General features: G+C 46.1%; 1 long non-coding RNA gene across 1 annotated transcript in view; it reads left to right on the forward strand.

Moving 5' to 3' along the window:
- Positions 1–12,558: 12,558 nt before the first annotated feature.
- LOC129714851 (uncharacterized) overlaps positions 12,559–17,610 on the forward strand; it is a 10,078-nt gene continuing 5,026 nt past the window's right edge. The window contains exons 1-5 of the long non-coding RNA XR_008726422.1: positions 12,559–12,588; positions 13,845–13,871; positions 14,633–14,659; positions 15,889–15,915; positions 16,821–16,847. This is a non-coding gene — a long non-coding RNA (uncharacterized LOC129714851). The remainder of the gene's footprint in view (positions 12,589–13,844; positions 13,872–14,632; positions 14,660–15,888; positions 15,916–16,820; positions 16,848–17,610) is intronic.

Below are 17,610 nucleotides of genomic sequence, written 5' to 3' on the forward strand. Positions count from 1 at the left end.
AGATATGCTCTCTGACCCGCTGAGTTACGCCTGCTTGTTGCGTCTATCTTCAGTTAAAACTAGCATCTACAGTTCGTTCCTGCACAAGATATATAGGCGGCTGCGTCCACAATTTACTACCACTGAACTTCTGACTGCCAGTATCCAATAGATGACACAAAGTCGGGCGGCAGTGTGAACTGTGATGAGGATGCTATAAGAATGCAGGGCGACTTGGACAGGTTGGGGGAGTGGGCAGATGCATGGGATGAAGTTTAATGCGGATAAACGTGTGGTTATCCGCTTTAGAAGCAAAAACAGGAAGGCAGATTACTATTTAAATGGCATCAAGTTGGGAAAAGGGGTAGCACAACGGGATCTAATGGTTTTTGTACATCAGTCTATGAAAGGAAGCATGACGGTACAACAGGCAGTGAAGCGAATGGCATGTTGGCCTTTATAACAAAAGGAACCGAATATAGGAGCAAAGATGTCCTTCTGCAGTTGTAGCGTCCTAGTAAGACAACAACTGGAGTATTGTGTGCAGTTTTTCTCCCCTAATTTGAGGAAGGACATTCTTGCTATTGAGGGAGTGCAGCGTAGGATTAGAGAAACATAGAAACATTAAAAAAAAATAGGCGCAGATGGAGGCCATTCGATCCATCGAGCCAGCACCACCATTCATTGTGATCATGGCTGATCGTCCCCTATCAATAACATGTGCCTGCCTTCTTCCCATATCCCTAGACTCCACTAGCCCCGAGAATTATATCTAACTCCCTCTTAAATCCATCCTGTGATTTGGCCTCCAGTGTTTACAATGTTAATCCCCGGGACGGCGGGACTGTCATATGCTGAGAGAATGGAGCAGCTTGGCTTTTACACTCTGGAGTTTAGAAGGATGAGAGTAAATCTCCTTGACACATTTAAGATTGTTAAGGGGTTGGTCACGTTAGAGCCAGGCAACATGTTCCCGGTGTTGGGGAGTCAAGAACCAGAGTCAAACAGTTTAAGAATAAGGAGTAAGCCATTGAGAGCGGAGACGATGAAACATTTTTTCTCACAGAGAGTGGTGCGTCTGTGGAATTCTCTGCGTCAGAGGGCCGTGGGGGCAGGTTCTCTGGATGCTTTCAAGAGAGAGCTAGATAGCGCTCTTAAAAGACAAGGGGAGAAGGCAGGAACGGGGAACTGATTGGTTATGATCTGCCATGATTACATTCAATGGCGGTGCTGACTCGAAGTGCCGAATGGCCTAATCCAGCACCTACTGACTATTGTCTATTTTCTATTGTCTATTGTCTGTTAACAGGTGTGCAGGTTAGAAGGAAATGCCTGTTATACTGTCGTCAGTGTGTGCAGTACCGTGATCTGCATGTCAGTCTGGATCTATCGACCTGAATAGTAAAACATATAAAAATAAAACACGTAGCCATTTGAAAAAAAAAAATGTCTTCCCACCGGCTCGAATTAGTGGCAAGGAATGATGATACTCTGTCTTCAAGGAGGTACTGGGAAGCTGCAGAAAACAGTCCATCTAATATCACGATTATCGGATAAAACGCGCAGAAGAGTTCAGACATTAAACGAAATGTATTCCGATCAGCATCTACCGCGCACATCTATTGATCGTTACCTTTATATTTTGTAGAAGAAAACGCAATTATTACACCACCGGGTAAGCTAAACACTCTATGGCAATTTTAAACCTTAATTTAACGTATGGCATCATGATAACGATGAGTTCAAGGGTGCATACTGAAATACACATTCCACGCTGTAGGTAGTACGACTGGGGCTTCAACTTCTACAAAAGTCTTCAAAATCCTGACAGTTATTGGACATTAGAAACAATCGTTAAAATTACTTGAAAAGTATTGGGGGCAGGAGTGTTCAATAAATATGTTAGTACATTGAGTCCTGCATTTATAACTAGATAATTTACGATAAGATAAAAAAAATAATGAACATCATTTACAACAACTTATTGGTTTGTATCTCTATTCTAACCAGTAAAACAAGCAATCCCTTTTTAAAACCACGACGTTACCCTGAAACTCAAACGTTGATAGCGCAGGGTACATTTGTCGTGGTGCCAAGCATTGCAAGATAGTTCCGTTGGTGACTTCCATGCGCAGTCTACTATGCTGCAGTCTTTGGTTACGTTTATCGAATACCACGCACCATTGATCTTGGAACCACTAAACTCCTACCTTGTCCGACTCGCATTGGCTGACGAGTGCAAGCAACATTTGTCTCCCAACCCACCTTACTTCATGGGATATGTTGTTCAAATACCTTTGAAAAGAAAATACAGGTTTATGACGGGAAAAATATGATGTTGACGAATTATTAAATACTTTATTATTGTCGAAAGATGTTTAGTTTTATTTATCTGAGGGTTGTGGTTTGAAAATTATTTTGAAACTTGGAGGTAGTCCGCTTGAAGTGCGTTTTTGTATACACAATGCGCAGTTAGTCACGAACATGTAATGATGCTTGTGTATCGGCAGGCGGAGATGTACTAGAGGCCTTCAAGAAGGATGTTGGTGAGCATGTTCGATATATTAGATGTTCTATCAGAAAATGTAATCGATTGAAGTTCAGCCTCAATGTTAAACAATTGACTTGTTCCACTGCTGAAATAACTTTAAGGATTCGTGTAAATAGGAAGTTATTTCTTTGATTCAATATATCTCGACAAAAGGTAGAAGGCGTCAGATATCACACAAAACGGGAATCTCGTCGAATGTTTTAAGGTACATGTGCGAATAGAAGCAGCTTTGGTTTATGGTTAAAATAAATGATGAAACTGTCTTGCAATATCCTTTTAAAACGGGTTCACCGGCTTTATTTCTTGATTCCTCATTGATCCACATTATGATATATTGAGCAGGTGGACTGGTCTCAAGCAGGCTGATTAAAGCGACACACATGCGTGCACTCATCTATAGACAGAGACATGCAGACAGATACTATGAAATAGTAGATGGTACTGACGCATTCTTACATAAAAAAATATAGTGGATATAACAAGAACATGGAAGGTCATCCGGAATAAACCGAACTCGTCCGTATCAGTGGAGATCCATGCAGAGATGACGTTTCAAGTCGACTGTGATTGATGGATTCCGATTCAGCAGTCGTGTGTACGATTCAGTCCAATGGACACATTTCATGTATTTAGAATCACTGAGTCATAGAATGTTAAGGCCCTGTCCCACTGACGTGTCCTTGGCACGCAAATTATGATACCTCGTTGTCGCGTTCAGGCGGACGGACGTCGTGTGGCCGCGCGGGGCCGGTCCCACTGAGAAGCGCTGAAGGGTATGGAGTTGTGCGCGGTATCGCGCGGCGCTCCGAAATTTTGGAGCGAACGCAATCTTCGCGCGCCACCGGCCTGTCGCGTAATGACGGCCAACGTGCGACAGTCCCAAGACCCTGGCGCGACGCAACGTCTCACGTCCAACAGTAGTTTGGAATATCTGTCGCCAATTTAATATTGTAAACATCACGACCCAGAAATAAATATTTGATCATTCAGATATGATCTATGAATATACAGAGTAAGTTATGGTAGTTTACATATAACGGTTGGCTCCTAGTTAGTTACCACACATTAACACATTTAATCGCTTATTGTTGAATTGACCGTTGTATATTTATGGCTCATTATTAATTTATTATTTAAATTATAGTTCAACTTAACAAATAAAGTCCATCACCTAACATATATGAATAATCATAAGTCAGTACGTTAATAGAAAAAAGTTGATAAATCAGTTAACTCGATTTATACAGTTATGATAAAATTACTATTCATTGTTTTTTTAATGCAGAAGAGCAGCTCAGGCGAAAAGACGAAGGTGATTAAAATTATGTTCATGTATTTTTCTTTGCTGTCGCTGTGAACATGGACCTGGCTCTTTTAAAACGAGGTCTCCTCGGAAAATTATATGACATTACCTGCAAATTAGGCACGAGGGAAATGCGAGATAATAGTTGCAATATAACCTATTCAATAGTGATTGTTTGCAAGCCGTCACAAATTTCTCTTGGAATTTGATCGAAATTGATATCTGCCACGAATCGATGGAAATCACTGCATCGCAGCAGTGACTACATTAAAGCATTCAATGCCAAGGCTATATTTACTGCAAAACGCAAGATATGCCCCGTCCCAAAACATCACCATTTTGTGTTTTTCAAGGATGCTGCTTGACCTGCTGAGTTACTCCAGCATTTTGTGTCTTTCCCTGGTAAACCAACATTCCAGCTCTTTTTTAAAACATATTTTACTCCCAGTATTCATTGGGTGCGAAGTGTCAACACCTGGCCTTTGTTGTTAATTTCGCTTACGTCGGCCGAATTCCGATTTTTGCAACATTTGTTCCTCACTTGCTTCTCTCTTGGTAACCGTAGCTAATTTCCGCTTTGAAATGTTCCGCAAGATTAAATTGCTTATTTTGGTTAGGTTACTCCCACGAGTCTGCAATAAATCCCCGACAGCCAACATTAATGTCCACTTGTTCAAGAAAGAAATGCTGATGCTTGAAAAATCGAAGGTATACAGAAGTGCGAGAGAAACATAGCGGGTGCAGCAGCATCTATGGAACTAAGGAAAAAGGCAACGTTTCGGCCCGAAACCATGTTTCAGACTGGTATGGTGTATGGGGGGGGGGGGGGGGGGGGGGGGGGGGGGGGGGGGGGGGGGGGGGGGGGGGGGGGGGAGGGGGGGGGGGGGGGGGGGAGGAGAGTAAACGAAAAATGAAGAGGAGGAGCCCGAGGGCTGAGCGTAGCTGAGAAGGGGATGAAAAAGCAAGGGCGACCGGAAATTGGATAATTCAATGTTGATGCCGCTCCGGTGCAGACTGCCCAAGTAGAATATGACGTGCTGCTTCTCCAATTTCCGGTGGTGCTCACTCGGGCCATGGAGGAGGCCCAGGACAGAGAGGTCGGATTCGGAATGGGAGTGGGAGCTGAAGTGCTGAGCCACCGGGAGATCAGGTTGGTTAATGCGGAACGAGCGTGTAAAGGAGACTAGTCTGACACACTGTAACCTTTACTAGAGTCTTTAATATAGCACATGGCACACACGCCCCAGTACTGGCTGCACCTAGCCTTCAGGGGTACCAGGCCAACATGGGAGGAGGAGAAGGGAGGAGATCATAGTTATACTGATATGAAAGGGCGTGTTAATGGTGACGAGGTAGCTACATTATAGGTTGCATGCATAAACCATCTACATCCTTTCCCATACAATTTAAACAAAGTTGCAAGAACAGCAGGTTGATTATACAGGACCTGCAAAACTAAGCGAAGTCTCCGTAGCGATCCGGAGCTTTGACGATCCGACCCGAGCGAGTGCGCACAGCACCCTCACCCTCCCCACCCGAAAGAAGAGAGGGCAGAACGGGAACAGGAACAGGGGGGAAGGAGAAGGCCGGCGGGGACCCCGGCTGCAAGGGGGAACCGGCGGGAACTGGAGAACCAGGAGAGAGGGAAGGGGAGGAACGAGCGGCAGGCGGAGAGAGAGAGAGACGGGCAGGAGGCGAGCGGACCGGAGAGCGGAGACCGGGAAGGGCAGAGGGAGGAAGGCGAGGGACGCGAACCGACCAAGGCATGTTACGGGCAGGGGGCATGTCACTGGATGGGGGCACCGCAGGCGGAGGAGAATAAGGAACAGCAGGAGGAGGTTTCGGCTCTCTGACCGCCAACAGGTGCTGGCGGCTGCGCCGGTAGACAGTTCCCTCATAGTCCACCAAGTAGGAACGCGGCGAATCGTCGACCCCCACCACGGTAGCGAGCTTCGAGAAACCGGTAGACGTCTGCAAACGGACGACCTGGCCTGGCAGTAGTGGGGAGAGGGGACGGCTGGACTTGTCGTGCGAGCGGCGTTGGATTTCGTGCTTCTGAGCAATGCGCTGGGCAGAGTTTGCAGGGCAATAGACATCGGAGGGCGAATAACGCGGGACATGAGCCGTTGGGCAGGCGATTTAATGGTACAGTCTCTGGATATATTCCGAAGGTTCAATAACCCCTGGTCGAAATCACCATTAGAGAGATAGGACTGTTCAAGCAGGTGCTTTGCACTGCGCACAGCACGCTCAGCCAGGCCATTGCTCTGCGGGTACTCTGGACTGCTGGTGTAGTGGACGAAGTTCCACTTTGTAGCGAAGGCTTTGAACTCAGCGCTGGTGAACAGGCGGCCGTTGTCAGTCTGTAGCCGGACAGGAGATCCAAAAGTGGCAAAGTGGCGGCGGAGCTTGCTGATGACCATCTCCGAGGTGATGGCGGGGAGAAGGTCCACCTCGAACCAATTTGAGTAAGAATCCACCAAAACGAGGTAGTGAGGACCATGGCATGGCAGGGGCAGGCTGTTGTAGTAGCGGCTGACGCTGCTGATGCAGGGCAAGAGAGTTGCAGTCCGGGCAGGAGGCCACTCTGGCCTTGATGTACTTCGCCATGCCAGGGCAATAGTACTGTTCCTGGGCATGCGAGACGGTGGCGTCAGCCCCCGGATGCCCCATGTGGGCAGCATTGAAGTACAGGTCGTATAGGGAGGCAGGGACGACAACTTTGTGGCCTTTGATGTTAATGCCATCGATGAGCACCAGCTCATCACGAACCAGGAAGAAGGGGTGAACGCCAGCAGGTAAAGAGGTGCGTTTGACAGGCCATCCACGCCTGATGACAGCGGCAAGCTGTTGAAGATCGGGGTCGTCGGCGGTTTGCGCAGCCAGGCATTGGAGCTGCTTGGAAGGGACGAAATTAACGTTCAGAACCTGTAGGTCATCCTTTTCGAAGGGGTGCTGGTCACGTGAGGTCCGGGGGGCCCGGGATAGCGCGTCAGCCACATGCATCTCGGTGCCCCTTTTGCAGACGATTTAAAAGTCAAAACGCTGCAGCTGCAGCAGCATCCGCTGCAGCCTTGCGGGAGCAACGTGGATAGGTTTGTTTAGGATCGTCACCAGAGGTTGGTGATCCGTCTCGACACTGAAACTGTTGCCAAAAAGGAAGTCTCGAAACTTTGAACAAGCGAACACAACTGCCAGCAGCTCCTTCTCAATCTGCGCGTAGCGCTGCTCCGTGTCCGTCATGGTCCTAGAGGCATAGGAGACCGGCTGTAGAGAACCATCATCGTGCGGCTGCAGGCAAGCAGCACCCAGACCAAAACGTGAGGCATCACACGTCACCACCACCGGACGCTGCAAATCGAAGAACCTCAGAGTGGGTGTGCTGATCAGCTTTTTCTTCAATAGGTCGAAAGCTTGCTGGTGGTGTGGGAACCAGGACCAGGCAATGTCTTTTTTAGTAAGCTGTCTCAGGGGTGCGCTTAGCTCGCTGAGGTCAGGAATGAACTTTCCCAGGTAGTTGAGCATGCCCAGGAAGCGCTGTAGACCGGCAATATCCGTGGGGGCAGGCAGTTCAGAGATTGCGTTCGTCTTTTGCGGGTCGGGCTTCAACCCTTTGGCCGTGAAAATGTGGCCAACGTACGGGACCTCAGGTACATGGAAACGGCATTTGGACGGGTTCAACTTGAGATTTACCTGCCTGGCGCGGTCCAGGATTCTGCGGAGGTTGCGGTCATGCTCAGCCACATCTCTGCCGTAGACCAGAATGTCGTCCACGATAATTGCACAGGGCAGACCTGCAAACAGTTGCTCCATGGAGCGCTGGAATACCTCACTAGCGGAGTTGATGCCGAACGGCATCCGCAAGAATTTAAACCTGCCGAAGGGTGTACCGAAGGTTGTTAAGTCAGAGGAGCGTTTGTCCAGGGGTATTTGCCAAAATGAACTCCTGGCGTCGAGGACGGAAAACACCGTTGCTTGTCCGACTTGGGCGGCGACGTCTTCAACGACTTCAACGCCTTCAACGCATTGGGTAGTGGGGCCGCTTGATAGCCAAGTTCAAGCCCTTGGGGTTGATGCACACCCGTATCTCATCCTTTCCTTTCTTCATTGTGGCGACCATGGTGGAGACCGCCTCGGTGGGCTCGCTGACTGACGCCAGAACACCCATATCGACCATGTCCTTTAGCATAGCCTCCACCTTGCCCTTCATGGCGAATGACACTCTGTGCGGGGGGCGAATTACAGGCATCACGGAGGGGTCAGTTGCAATCTTGTACACTAGCGGCAGCTTCCCCAGCTTACCGTCAAAAAGGTCTGGATACTCAGATAGCGGATTACAGCTTGAACCTCGTGAACTGTCCGGTCGAAAGACACCAGACCGAGATCCTGGCAGGTCTGGTTGCTCAGCAAGGTGACACAGTCGCAATCCAGAATAAAGAACGACAGGTCACAGGATGATTTCTGCAGCACACAGTGGAAAGTGGCCTTCCCCACAGGTGTTAGTTCCTCTCCCCCATAGGCACGCAAAACAGAGCGATCGGCAGTCAACAGCTCATTATTTCTTATCTTGTTGAACAGTGATGTTGACATAACATTCACTTTTGCACCCGTATCCAGCTTCGCAGAGAATGACTTGTTATTCACCGTAATGAGCACAGAAGGATCGGGGAGGCTAGAGTGGCTGTGAAGGAGACTGTAAACACTTGACTCTCCGATGGAATATTCGATCGCAGAATCGTGGGCAGGGTCTGCAGTAGACTGAGAGTCCATCTCACTATCAAGTTGCTGAAGGTTGTTTAGGATTTGCCTAGTAGCTGGTGGAACTTTCCCACAAGAATGGCATGCGGCAGCAAAATGATTCATTTCCTTACAGAAATTGCAGGATTTTCTGAAAGCCGGGCACTGAGACTGCACGGGGTGGGCATATTTACAATTGGGACACTTAGGTGCCCGCGGGTCCCGAGATGGACCGGCGGGCCGCGGTGTAGGGCGGGAACTGTCCTGCAAACGTCGTGGCCCTGTAACACCAGTCAGATTGACAACGCGGCTGTCAGATCCCCTCACCCCATGTGTAGGGGCTACCACCTCGGCGATGCGACACGCATGCATTGCCTGAGTCAGGGTCAGGTCAGGTCGTTGCAGCAAATCAGCACGTAACTTCTGGTCTAACATGCCAGTAACTAGAATGTCCCTGGTGAGCTGGTCACACATATTTTCGAAACGGCACCGTTGAGCAAGATAGCGCGGGTCAGCGATGAAACACTCGACGGGTTCTTCTGGCTGTTGCTTCCGCGAGAAAAACCTAGCCCGCTCCAATATGCGGTTGGAGGGCAGGTCGCAAATCTCGGGAAATTTACGTAAAAGACATACCGGGTCGGCGGCAGATTCAGCTGGCACGACGATCTGGCCGTTGACATCCAGGACCTCTGGATCATAAACGAAAGCCCGAGCTCTCTTCATGGCATCGGGACCTGCTAGATTAAGCAGGAGGGAGGCACGGACCGCAGCTGGGTCATTTCTGTGCGTAATATTGACGAAGTGAGTGTAGTCCATCACAAAAGTAGCCCATCGCTCCGCAATGTCCGCATCAAAGACAAGGGGAGAGGGGTCCTGCACGAGGAGGCCATCAAAACTGATAGGGAATACCGGGCAAAATATAAAACAAAACCGGTAAACGGGAGGCGCGAGTCTAACTAACTATCTGACACCATGTAAAGGAGACTAGTCTGACACACTGTAACCTTTACTAGAGTCTTTAATATAGCACATGGCACACACGTCCCAGTACTGGCTGCACCCAGCCTTCAGGCGTACCTGGACAAAATGGGAGGAGGAGAAGGGAGGAGATCATAGTTATACTGATATGAGAGGGCGTGTTAATGGTGATGAGGTAGCTACATTATAGGTTGCATGCATAAACCATCGGAAGTGTTCGGCGAAACAATCGCCAAGCCTACGCTTGGGTGAGTGAGGCCCGAAGTTTCGGGAGAGCCAAAGCGAGGTCGTGCTGATGCCGGCACTTCGCAGCCAGGGGAGATCTCAGTTCCCGGAGGGAGAATTGATGTGTATGGCGGTGGATAGCCAGTCGGTATCGATAGTCCGGCTTGGGTTCCTACTGGGAGGTAGGGACCTGGAGCTGGAAGCCATGCGTTTTGAGATGGAGGCGGAGGCATATCCCGAGGAAGCAGATGTGGCTGTGGAATCGGGTCTGGTGTTCAATTGCTGTAAATTAAAGTCCATTTAAATCGGCTTTCTAGTGGGTTCCTGTGAACGCGCTGGTTTAGAACGTTGACATTGCGCTGGATTTGTGCCCTCAAATGCCCAGAAAAATACGGCGGGATATAAAGAGCCCAAAATGAACTACTCGCTATAGTAAACTTTATATACAGGGTTCTTAGGAAGCCCCTTTTAATGTAAAAATAAGGTACATACCTTTAATTGTCTGCTTTATAAAACCCTGGGGCTGCGAGAGGTCGCGGGTTGAGAGAGTGATTTTAAAACTATTATAACTATTATTCGAGGCCTATAAAACTAATAATACCTTTTGCGACGGGGTCTTTCAGCGATTTTTCGTTAATGATTTACTAGGCTGAACACCTTCGATTGGAACAGCCTAGTAAAAATCGCGTTTTAAACCCGCCCCCTCCAAACAGCGCCAAAATCGCTGACACGGCCTGGGGCAGATTCTCAACGACGATTCAGGTAGGTTTTGTAACATACCTAGTTAAAGTTGTATATATACAAAGGTGATCCCCCCTCCGTTTTGTAGTTACAATAGCAATCGATACATATTTGAATGGCCAGTTACATGGCTCCAAGACAAGATTGAACAAGAGGCCACAATACTCTTTTTCGTTCCACATGAAATGAAAAGTTTAATTAGCAATTTGCCGTTCTATTTTTTTCATACAGAAATTAAAAGGTTGGAAGGCGAAAAAGGTAAGAAATAATCAGCAATCAGGAAATGGATGTTTACACGTGGTACACATTCCTGAATTCATCTGTCTCATATACATATGTATTGGTTAAGTGTATGAGGAACTAAACACAGTCTTGCATTGCTGATGTTAATGTCCAGAGTATGACTTGATGATATTTGGGTAGCGGTTAATATATCTTGCACAATACAATGGAGAATAATATGTGGGTAACTTAATGAATAATGAATCAATTGAAATTATTCATGACTATTCTTCATTTCGTGCCAGAAAAAGCAATAACTGATAAAGGTACAGGTACGCATATCCGCGAATTTCAATGTTCCAATCTTTGAGATACAACACGTCATAGTGCCCTAATATGATTGAACAGTTCTGGCGTGGAGAATCGCTATATTGTAAAGGTGAGGTTTAATTTTGTAAAAAACGGCCTTGGACGTTATATCCGCCGTTCTCACACTTACGTCTCTATGCTTTTATCAATAACTTTTGAGAACTGGAATTAAATCAATGTAACTCAATGTACATAATATATATGTATGACTTTAACAGTAAGCATTTCATAATCAAAATTGCTCAAATAACTCACTGCATTATGAAGCACTTGCGAATGGAAATACACGACGTTTCGGCCAGGAACTGGTTCGACGATGCCTTGTGGACCAGGGTGTGACGTTCGGACCGCTGACACGTCCGGAACGATCGGAACCCACAGACATCGTGGAAAAGCGCCAATCACAGCGCCTGTCCCTCCGGGCCAACCGACCGCCCCGGACCTGCGAGACAGCGGACCGGCTGACCAGCGTATCGCAGCCTGAGCACAGAAGAAGCATGAACCCCAGCACAACTCCGCCTGTCCCGCCGGGCCAAGCAACAGCCCCGGACTGACGGGAAAGCGGCCCGAATGAGGGGCAGTCACAGGCCCAATGCCAGCGTGGAGAAGAAGCGCCAACTCCAGCCCCACCCCGCTCCAACTCCCGAGGAAGCCGCTCCCCGACGGATAGGGGACGTGCCGCCGCACACCACGCCCAACTTATTGGCCGCCGTCCAACTCAATACGGTGCCGGCGAAAGCCGAAACCAGCTATCAACGAGGCACACACAAAACGCTGTAAAAAATCAGCGGGACCGGCTGCATCCCCGGATAAAAGGAATGGGTGACATTTTGGTTCTGGCCCTTCTTCAGAGATTATGCCTTACCCACCGATATGCTGCAGGACCGTGTGTGCATCCCGCCGATGAACGGCGCTCGGCTCCCACCGGCACCTATCAGGCCAGCCGTCAACCGCTGGGAAAGGCGAGAGGCGCAGCCGATGTGCCCAGGTCCGGCGGGGAACGCGCCCCCCGGAGCCGTAGCAGAGCCGAACCGGTGCCAGCGCTCCCCCTCAGCACCGGCAGCAGGTCAGGGACCGCCAGCCTCGGGCAATCCCGGACACCCCCGGACAGGGACGGGACACCCGGGAGGGGACGGGTAATGCCCAACAGCAACTCGACAGCACCCGCAGCGCCTGAGACCCGGGCCCGACCCCGACCATGGACGAAATACAGGCCTGCGGACAACCCAGCATAATAGCTGCGGAGAAAATCTACAGCGACTGACCTATGGTCTGAGAATTCGCAGACAAAATAACGAACTCGCTTATAACCATTGTTGTCTTTGTCAACCCCATGGAATATAAGAAATAATTGATAATATGCATACACAATGCGATTGAGAATAATATGTGGGGAACTTGATGAATACTGAATTACTGGAAAATACTCTAATGGGTCTTCTTCATTTCGTGCCAGATGATACAAAAACTGATAAAGATCCAGGTATGCATTTGCGTGAATTTGAATATTCAAATCTTTGAGATACATTTTACCTTGAGGCAGATACCCTTGAACAATTCTGGAAAGGAAAATGACTATTCTCTAAATTATATTTATTTTTTCCAAAAATGCTCCTGGCCGTTGCATCCACCTGTTCTTACATTAAACTCTCAATGCTCTAATCAATAACTTTTGACTGCCGTAATTCACTGAATGTATGTCACCGAGGTCCAGATTACAAACTAATAGTTCACTCAAAAATCCAATTCCCACAAACTCTTCGTATCTAGTTTAGATCGCCTTAATTCTGCTTAATTGATGCATTGGATAGATTGAACGTAATATATTACGTCTTCTGTACGCAATGATTGTCCTTTACTCATCTATCAATTTTATTCATCCTTGCCTTAAAGTAAAATGTCAAGAAGAACAGTCGCATATTTTGTCCATGTATAGTTTATTTGATCTTTCATTCTCCGAAAAGATGAGAGGAACAAAGTGTAAGCAAGTTGAACCGTCAAGGTCAATGGGTTAACTTGCGGTTAAAAAAGACACATGATCTGGGCTTACGCGTTATTTTTATCCATGGTATCATTACCAGAATTCACGTCTCGCATACATTTGAAATGATCAATGGATTTAAATGGATTTCTCTTAGTTATTGCCCCTGATTTTGACTTGCGCCTATTCCACTGATCGTCGCGTTTTGCAGATGAAACATATTTATAATTGCAATAGGCGGAACTCGGAAGTAAATCTATTATTTATGTAGTTTATGTCGTTTATGTAGTTATGTAATTTATGCAGTTACGCTGCACCATTTGTCATGCCCTCCCCCCCTCACGCTCATCCACCGCTTATCGCTTGTCGATCATGAGGCACCAACGCCACCGAGGCTCCCGCTGCCGCCGAGGCGAAGCCGAGGCCCCGCCGCCGCCAAGGCTTCAATTGTCGGCGAGGCACACGCTGCTGCCAAGTTCCCACAGCCGCCTACATCGAAACTCCCGCTGCCGCCAAGTCCCCATTGTCTTCAACTCCGCCCCCCCCCCCCCCCCCCCCCAACCCCACCCCCCCCCCCCCCCCCCCCCCCTCACCAACCCCCACCCAACTCACGCTCATCGACCGCTGATCGCTGATCGATCGCGAAACCGTCATCGATGCAGGTATCCTGCAGAATGTAATCGAGAATAATATGTGGGTAACTTGAAGAATAATGAATCAATTGAAATTATTCATGGCTATTCTTCATTTCATGCCAGAAAAAGCCATAACTGATAAAGATCCAGGTACGAATATGCCCGCATTGCAATACTCCAACCTTTGAGATACAAAACGTCATAGTGCCCTAATATCATTGAACAGTTCTGGCGTGGAGAATCACTATATTGCGAAGGTGATATTAGTTTTGTAAAAACGGCCTTGGACGTAATATCCAACGTTCTTGCACTTACGTCTCCATGCTTTTATCAATAACTTTTGAGAACTGGAATTAAGTCAATGTAGACACATACACATATTCCCGGGCTCGACCCCGACCACGGACGAAACACAGGCTTGCGCACAACACAGCGTCATAGCTGCCGAGAAAGTCTACAGCGAGTGACCTATGGCCTGAGAATTCGCAGTCATAATACTGAACTTGCTAATAACCAATTATTGTCTTTGTCTACCCAATGAAATATAAGAAACAATTGATATTATGCATACGTGTCGTACACAATACGACTGGGAATAATATGTGGGCAACTTGATGAACAATGAATTAATAGAACATATCCTAATCGGTCTTCTTCATATAATGTCTCAGGGAGGAGTCAAAAGTCAACCATAAGTTTCCAGCTGCCGTATGTGCTTCATAACACTGGCAATATATGTTTCCCGATTAGATTAATCTATTTTATCAGCTTCCATGGATTCAAAACGTAAGAAGTAATTGATATTATGCATACGTGTCGTACACAATGCGATTGAGAATAATATGTGGGCAACTTGATGAATACTGAATTAATGGAAAATATTCTAATGGGTCTTCTTCATTTCGTGCCAGATGTTACAAAAACGGACAAAGATTCAGGTATGCATATGCGCGAATTTGAATATTCAAATCTTTGAGATACATTTTACCTTGAGGCAGATACTCTTGAACAATTCTGGAAAGGAAAAGGACTATTCTCTAAATTATATTTAATTTTTCCAAAAATGCTCCTGGCCGTTGCATCCATCTATTCTTACACTAAACTCTCAATGCTCTAATCAATAACTTTTGACTGCCGGAATTCACTGAATGTATGTCACCGAGGTCCAGATTACAAACTAATAGTTCACTCAAAAATCCAATTCCCACAAACTCTTCGTATCTAGTTTAGATCGCCTTAATTCTGCTTAATTGATGCATTGGATAGATTGAACGTAATATATTACGTCTTCTGTACGCAATGATTGTCCTTTACTCATCTATCAATTTTATTCATCCTTGCCTTAAAGTAAAATGTCAAGAAGAACAGTCGCATATTTTGTCCATGTATAGTTTATTTGATCTTTCATTCTCCGAAAAGATGAGAGGAACAAAGTGTAAGCAAGTTGAACCGTCACGATACAAAACGTCATAGTGCCCTAATATCATTCAACAGTTCTGGCGTGGAGAATCACTATATTGCGAAGGTGATTTTAGTTTTGTAAAAACGGCCTAGGACGTAATATCCAACGTTCTTGCACTTACGTCTCCATGCTTTTATCAATAACTTTTGAGAACTGCAATTAACTCAATGTAGACACATACACATATTCCTGGGCTCGACCCCGACCACGGACGAAACACAGGCTTGCGCACAACACAGCGTCATAGCTGCCGAGAAAGTCTACAGCCAGTGACCTATGGCCTGAGAATTCGCAGTCATAATACTGAACTTGCTAATAACCAATTATTGGCTTTGTCTACCCAATGAAATATAAGAAACAATTGATATTATGCATACGTGTCGGCTGATGGGGTTATGCATACACCTGTACGGCTGATGGGGTGGGGAAATTAATTTCCATCACATCAAAGCGACATAAAATAAGACGTTCTAAACAAGTTGATATAAATATTATCGCAGAAAAAAAACAGATGTAGCTTAATTTTCTTTTTCTGCACAATTAAATATTTATCATTCATTGCACATGGATCTTAGGATTTCAGTAATTACTGGCACATGCTGCATATAGGAATCATACACAGAGCAATTGCGAAAGATATGTGGATAACGATGAGTAATGAACTACTAGAATTTATTCGTAAGGCTATTCTTCTTTTCGTGCCAGATAAAACCAAAACTGATAAAGATTCAGGTACGAATGCACGCATTTGAATGTTCCAATCATTTGAGATACGAAATATCAGTGGCCTAATATCCTCGAACAGTTCTAGTGTGGGAAATGACTACTCTATAAAGAATATTTTATTTTTGTAAAGAGTGCCCAAACCGTTCCATACACATGCACACACACCGTGCGATTCCCGGAGGTTTTTGCCAGTCTCCCTACCTGCTTGCATTACCTGCAACTTCCGGCAACTACCTGCAACCTCCGGGAACCGCACGGAAACCTTGGGCAAAGTCTCCAGAGGTTTCCGTTCAGGTTTTCTAAGTGGGACCGGGGCATTACTGGTCGAGACATATTTTCAGTCAGGAGGCTAGTGATGATTGATGGGTAAGGATTTTGCCTGACCCGCTGACTTCTTCACTCTCAATATTTTATTCGCAATATTCCATAATATATATTCACCAAACAAGACGGTTAAAGCATGGGGTGTTTCCCGAGCTGATGCACATCTATGTAATTAGAAACAACGGGAATTAAAACATAAAATCACTGAATGGTGGGTGAGATGGGGCAATTTCGTTCAAGTTTCAACTGCGACACAAAATGAACACGTTTTAACCTGGTCGATGTAACACGGGAGATAATATATACCGATTAATATGGTTTCTATCAATCATCAATATTTTTTAAGAATAGAATTTCCATTATACTCTTTGCCTACGCAATGAAATTTGGCACTTCAATACTTTTTCGATTTAATCATTTCAAACGGTTTGTTTCAATCGTGTCTTTTTGGTTCTGAATATTGAAATTTGCATTGTAGAATTATGTGACATATATGTATACTGTACATTGGAATTCGGAATTATATGCGGATAACTTGATGAATAAGCTTGACATTACTCAAACAGCTATTGTCCATTAATTTCCAGAAACTACGATCACTGATAAAGATGAAGGTACGCACAAGCGTGAATTACAATTTTCCAATATTTGAGATAAGAATGGCCTAGTGGCGCAAAATGCTTGAACGCTTCTGGTATGGGAGAGGTATTTTCTATGAAAATTAATTTGCTTTATGTGACGGCTGCGATCGTTATATAGCTCCGTGGTTGTTCTTACCTCTCAATACTTTTATCAATTATCTTTGACTATTCGAATTAACTCAGTTTGTGTCAGCAACGTCCGCATAATAACCACCTTTTCTTTCAAAAACCTAATGTCCACAACTTACCTGTATCTTGATTGTCTCGTATTAATTCCGCATCTTTAAGACCGTCGATAAATCTAACGTAACTTCGTCTTCGGTGTGCAGTGGTTGTCCTTTACAAATCTGTCAATTTTAATGATCCTGGCTTAAACGTAAAATGACTGGCAGCACCTATCTTCCGCATCATGTGATGCTTCCTTGATATGCTGTTCAAGGGGTAATGATGAACATTTAGTAGCATGTAACGATAAAAGTCAAGGGAACAACGTGGTTAATATAGACACATTAACTGAACATAACATGACTATAGGAGCAGGGAGGTTCTACTGCAGCTGTGCAAGGTCTTGGTGAGACCACACCTGGAGTATTGCGTGCAGTTTTGGTCTCCTAATCTGAGGAAATACATTCTTGCCATAGAAGGAGTACAGAGAAGGTTCACCAGACTGATTCCTGGGATGTCAGAACTTTCATATGAAGAAAGACTGGATAGACTCGGCTTGTACTCGCTAGAA

Source organism: Leucoraja erinacea, chromosome 42 (genome assembly GCF_028641065.1).
Source record: "Leucoraja erinacea ecotype New England chromosome 42, Leri_hhj_1, whole genome shotgun sequence".
Lineage (NCBI taxonomy): Eukaryota > Metazoa > Chordata > Chondrichthyes > Rajiformes > Rajidae > Leucoraja > Leucoraja erinaceus.